Consider the following 6,715-nt stretch of genomic DNA (forward strand, 5'->3'; position numbering starts at 1 on the left):
CTTGAAAATGGGAATCCTGTACTTTGGAGATTGTGTGGTGCATTAGCAAATATCGGAGGACTAGAAATGTAAATTATGTTTCAGGCACTAGAATATACAATTTACTGTAGCTCTGTGGCTCATCCTCAAAAATTGAATATTATTTCCCTCTTCCTATTTAACTAGTAAGCATGACACAATGTTGGATATCATGGAAAATTTCTATTTCTCATCTAAAATATATGTCACTTTCGGCCTCCTGGTGCTTACCACAGGCTGTGTTCTTACACTGACTGTACAGAAATAGGAGGCAGAGTAAACTTGCCCCATATACACCTCAGCTCAGGCTCTTTGCCTGGTCTGTATTGTGAATGGGGAGACATTGAAAAAAAATAAAATAAAATATATGTTACTTTCCCTAAAACTTATGGTCTAGCTTCTGGCACGCACACACACACACACACACACACACACACACACACACACACGGGTTTTACTCTTAATGCATTAGCTGGTTGGTTTGAGGAAAATCATACTTTTCCATTTACCTAAGACAGCTATATAACCTTTCTTAAAATCTCACTAACAATTATATTACATGTTTATAAAATGCTTGCAATTTGAACTCCTGAATATTGCACCTGGTAACTATATGTTCAGAAAAAAAGTAGCAACAAGCTATATAAAGGGAAAAGTTTAGGAAAACATTTTTGGAGCTTATTCACCTCTATTAAGACTGGTGAATACACACTGGCTCATTGAAGCAGCAAATACGTTTCATCTCTCCACCGACCCCTACCTCTGCTGAATCACATGAATATTTTCTTCCCATCATTGAGATCTGTTTCCTCTTCATGGATTCCTGATGACACCAAAGCACTTGAGGTGTATTTCTGGTTCCCTTCCATGATGAAATTGATGTGTTAATATGGCAACTCTAATTTTGCCTGTGACTTTCGTAGAACTATCACAGTATGTCAAGAAAGCAGGAAAACAAGCTGATAAGACTTAAGTACACCTCTATTGCATAAAGATGTTTACTGCTAATATGATTACAGACAATCAGTATTTTTTTGTATTCTGCTTAAAAAGAAAAACTATGTAGGTCTTAGACCCATATTGATTCCTCCACACATAAAAATGAGAATCAATCATAGGCAGTTCAAATAAAATTACCTTGATTTTTTATGAGAAAATTTAAGATAATTTTGAAATATTATGTGATTTATGGTTCAGAAAATAAGGTCGCATGACATTCTTTAGCTGGATTTTTGTAGGTTGCAAGATTTGAAATTCAAGATAAAAAGTCAGTCCTGGTATAAAAATAGTAGCAGTTAACATGTACAGAATATGTATTATATTCCAGGCACTATGGGGCTCTTCATTTATTTTTCATAATGAATGCACAAGATACTTTTAAATGTCATTTTCATTATATAGGTGATAAAGTTTGATGTCTAAAGATAATACATTACATGTTCAAGGTTACATAAATTATCATGGCAAAAAAATATTTGAAACTGGGAGTCTTCCAACATAAAATCTTATGCCCTTATCCTATACAGACTCACAATAACAACAACAACAAAAAAGAATTTTTGACAATTAACTTGTTAGAACACAAATATATTAGCTTAGGAAATCTAACTTCTAAGCATTAAAATAGTTAATACTTCCAGTCATTACTGAAGGAGAGAAAGTAAAGATTTGCAAATAGTAAAAATCCCAATTACTTTTCAACCCATTTTGATTGCATGTGATTTCTGACCAAGAGGATTACTCAAGCTCCTGTTTATTTTATATTTCATTTATTTATGCTCTCTTTGTATTAGTTTTTATAGTCTTTTTGGATTTAACACACTTATTATTCTATCTTTGGAGATGAATATTTAAAAGTTTTCAGCCTGTCATATTTTCTGACATATACACAGTCATGCCCTGCATAATGACAGGGCGATGTTCTGACAAATGAGTCCTTAGATGATTTTGTTTTTGTGCGAACATCAGAGTGTATTTACATAAACCTAGATGGTATAGCTTATACACACTTAGGTTATATGGTATAGCCTATGTTCCTAGGCAATCAGGCTATACAGCAAATTACTGTATAAAACATGAGGTTAAATCAAGCACAAGAGAAAATTGTTATTAAGAGATGCAGTAAACATGAGATATATGAGGTTGCTGCTGGTATAACATGCATACTAACATGCATACTGTTTTACAGAAAATTTCTCTTTTTTAAGAAGTAGGAAGTATCTACTCTAAAATAATGATTAAAAACTATAGTATAGTCCAGCCGATGTGGCTCAGTGGTTGAGCATCGACCTAGAAATCAGAAGGTCATGGTCTAATTCCTGGTCAGGGCACACGCCCAGGTTGCGGACGTGATCCCCTTGTGTGGGGCATGCAGGAGGCAGGCAATCCATGATTCTTTCTCTCTTATCATTGATGTTTCTATCCCTTTTTTCCCTCTCCCTCATTCTGAAATAAATAAAAATATATTAAAAAAAATTATAGTATAGTAAATACACAAACCAACAAATACTTGTAAAAGTGTTCAAGATCACTAATCATTAAGGGATGCAAATCAAATCCGGGTATGTAGAAAACACCATTTATTGAAATGACCACCTTTTCCACATTAGTATTCTTGGCTTCCTTGTTAAATCTTAGTTGACTGTGCTATTGTGTGTGTGTGTGTGTGTGTGTGTGTGTGTGTGTAATTTGTCTTGGTCTGTTTATTTCCAGGATATAGAAATACAATTGTTTTTTGTGTATTACTCTTATATCTTGTTAACTTGTTGAAGTTATTTATTAGACACCTGAGCACTTTATACATAGGAGATCATGTCCTGTCTTGTACAAATAAAGAAATGTTTCCTTTTTTCCTTTCTAATCTCAATGATTTTAATTTTTATTTCTTGCTGTGTTGCAGTGACTAGTACCTCCAGTAAAATGTTCATCAGAAGTAGAAGAAATTATCTTATTATCTATTTTCAGGGCAAAAATATATTCTCATTCTGTGTGATTTTAGCTGTAGTGTCTTTGTTTGTTTGTTGTTCTTTTTTAGATTCCCTCTAATATGTTGAAGTTTCTTCTATTGTGAGTATGTTGAGAGTGTTTACTATGAATAGATGTTGGGTTTTGTCAAAGGCTTCCTCTGCATTTATTGACATGATCGTGTGATTTTTTCCTTTTATTAATATGATGCATTAAAGTAATTAATTCTGATGATAAATCAACCTTACATTTCTGGAATAAATAAAATCAATGGAAAAATTTCCTTAGGTGAGCATTAACAACAACAACAACAACAACAAAAATAAATTTACTTGCATATGCATTGAAATTTGATGACAGAGATATTCTGCTTCCAAACAACCAAGAACTCTCAAAAAAAAATAGAATATAGTTAAGTAGGCATATGTTAGAAAGGTCTTAAAATATATATTTTCATGTGTGTTCCCATAAAATATTTGTGACTTCTCACTTGTATCCAAATGTGTTTCCTTATTACATCTCATATTTACTATTTCAATAAAAAATCATTTTCTCTGCGGCTGGTAATAAAACCAAGTGAACGTTTTGGCATAAGGCTTTTATCCTCTTTCTATGTTATGAATTCCTCTGGTTGAGAAAAGCACCCACTTGTGGTTATGCAGCACCACAACTCTCATTTTGAAAGAGGTCAACGCTGTAAGCGATAATCCCATGACGGGAGCCGATGTATAAAGCAATAAACTCCTCCTGACTTGTAAGCAGTGAGGCTCCAGAGCTGAGCGCTTATGACAACAGGAGCATTTACCCCGGGATGGCGTCTTCTACCACTCTGGGAATAGTGTGGATGTGAACAGAGCAAGATGATCATGCCAAAGTTAGGAAGATGTTACAAGTTTTTATTTTGTTTGCAGAAGTTGAAGAAGTGGATTATTAAGAAATACAATTAGCAAGTTAGGAAGTGTATTCTTATTGCCTATGGATTGAGCTGTCTCGTGAGCTTATCAAAGGCAGGACGTTGCCTGCACTGTGGGGAGAGCAGGAAGATGAACAGGTCACTCAACCGCAATGTCATTGCTTAGGGAGCAATCTCTGCTGCCTGGATAATATCAGATATGAAGGAAAAACTAAATATGTTAATAAGGTACACATGAAACAGTGAATCAGACAGCTTATGAAAAATATGTCCTAGTTAACATTAGATGTCAATTAAATTCAGTACAGAAACTGGAAAAGCTTTAGTTTGAATGCAAAACTAAGTGGAAAACTACTGACCGTTCATTATATAATTGTGTGCCTGTTGTAAGCAAGAGGCAGGATAAATGACAATGATCCAAAGAGTAATGTTTCAAATTTTTTATAAAATATATGATTTTTACCATACCTTATTCATCCTTCCAAATGTCTTCCTAAAATCCTCTTTTAATGTTAAAACATCAGCAGATCTACAAAGCCTCTTTTTTTTTTCTTCTCTTTTAAATATTATCTGGTTTGCAAATGGTACTTTAGCAAATGGAAATATTTGGCAATAGCTATACTTAGAACTTTGGATCCTATTAAATAATTTTAAAAGATCTTTTGAAGCACAATGATCAGCAATTACTGAATATGAAGATTAAAAACAGTACCCACAATTATTTGAAGAACTAGTAAAAGAGAATCTGGAGTCTTGTAAACTCACAACATGTAAGAATGTAAACGAGTTTCCCTGTCAAACCCAGTTCAGTCAGGGACATTTTAGAGTTTGGTGACTCAGCAGCCAGGGCAGCCTCAAGAGCAGGAAGCCAGTTACAGCTGCTGGCCCATCACAGGGGTCACCTGCCACCCCTCAGACTTGGGCTGGTTGGCGCCTAACTGAGGGTACTGAACCAAAACATGTCAATGGCTTATGAAAAGAAGATCTGAAATAAGTACAGATGCCAATGAACAATTTAGGTCTCTAACCTCAAATATATTTACCTTTTCTCTTAGTCTTTATCTGGCCTAAACTCACTCTTAGTAAAGAAAGGACATTCTTAGAAATGGTAATCCAAAGACTGGCCCTCAATTAATTTTCCCACATCATTGTGAAGTCATATTTAATATATTTTATGCAACAAACAAATCCTGACCCTGATAAGGCAAATCACTGAACATACAGAGAAGCACAAAGTATAATTTGTTTAGCAACTTCAAAATTTTTTAGTATAAAAAGAAAGTGTTGATTGCATGTAATTTTTATTAATGCTTATTAGAGGTAAATATAAAATATAGATGGAACTTTTCTTTAAGTCCCTATATCACCACCACATGAAGACTTTTCCCATATGAAGTATCTTTTCAATATTTTTGTCATGTATATTTCTTGAGTCTTTAGCTTTTATTTATTTTTTATGAGGATATTTTTTGAAGCAATAATCTTGTCACCCCAAAATTGGAAACAATATAAATGTCCATCACCATGGTGATGTGTATCATATGTATCAGTACACCCTCACCATGCTACGCTGTGCAGCACTGGAAGATTGGGTCAGATCTCAGTGCTCCTAAACCAGGAAGAAATAGAGAATCTGAACAGACTAATTAGTAATCATGGAATTGAAGCAGCAATAAAAAACTTCTCAACAAAGAAAAGCCCAGTATCTGACAGCTTCACAGGTGGATTCTACCAAACATTTAAAGATGAGTTACTATCTGTCATTCTCAGACTGTTCCCCACTCCTCTTTCAGGACGAGGATGAATGTATTTTATCCAGGAAATCCTCCATGGCCTAACTAGGTTGAATAAGGTGCTGCTCCATGGTGCTTTTTTATTCCTTAAAAACAGGTTGGTGTCCTAACCGGTTTGGCTCAGTGGATAGAACTTTGGCCAAGGGACTAAAGGGCCCTGGGTTCAATTCCAGTCAAGGGCATGTACCTTGGTTACGGGCTGGATTCCCAGTAGGGGTGTGCAGGAGGCAGCTGATCAATGTTTCTCTCTCATCGATGTTTCTAACCCTCTATCCCTCTTCCTCTCTGTAAAAGCAATAAAAATATATTTTAAAAACTGAGAAAAATAGGGAGTGGAATACTTTATTTACATATTTAATTTTCAGCACTGAATTCTGTTTGTAATTGCAACTCCTGTTGTTCATATATTTCTGAAGAAAAGGAGTTGACAAATCAGAAAATGAGATTTGCAAGCCTGTTTCTTTACGTTCATAGGTTACATCTGTAGGTGTCAATCTTTTCTAGAGAAATATTTTTCCTTCAACCATCTCTTTTAGGTCAAGGTTCATTATAGGATCAGCACCTTGCCAGCTTGGCATGTAATAATTATTTGTCTCCCTCTCAGTTTCAGATAACAAGTTCCCATTATTCTGCCCTCTCAACAGTTCATAGATAATGTAATTATGTGATTGAATTTCTTTCATATCATACAAGGAAATGAATGTGTACAAATGTCATTTTGTATTGATTTATGCACCATTTGCCATGGAGTTGACTCAAATTAAATTACTGCTGTTTCACTTCATTTAAGAGGTTCATAACTCTAGTATCTTGAAGAATTGATGGTCCTTTTGGGAATAGACTCTAATGTATATTTTTGAAATTCATTACTGTAAAATTTATAAACCAAATCATAATTAACACAGTTTCTTTCAAAATGATCTCTTTTTCATGGAAAGAAGTCTTTCTTTTTTTCTTCATAGCTTGAAAATGAAGAATCTGTTTTTATATCACTGTGTTGATTCAACATAAAGTCTGGTGGATATAA

General features: G+C 34.4%; 1 non-coding gene across 1 annotated transcript; it reads left to right on the top strand.

The window, feature by feature from the left end:
• The first annotated feature begins 232 nt into the window (after positions 1-232).
• Positions 233-364, top strand: LOC118670369. Its single transcript, XR_004972279.1, has one exon. It is a non-coding gene; the product is annotated as a small nucleolar RNA SNORA51 (small nucleolar RNA).
• Positions 365-6,715: the final 6,351 nt, after the last annotated feature.

Source organism: Myotis myotis, unplaced genomic scaffold (assembly GCF_014108235.1).
Source record: "Myotis myotis isolate mMyoMyo1 unplaced genomic scaffold, mMyoMyo1.p scaffold_m19_p_15, whole genome shotgun sequence".
Lineage (NCBI taxonomy): Eukaryota > Metazoa > Chordata > Mammalia > Chiroptera > Vespertilionidae > Myotis > Myotis myotis.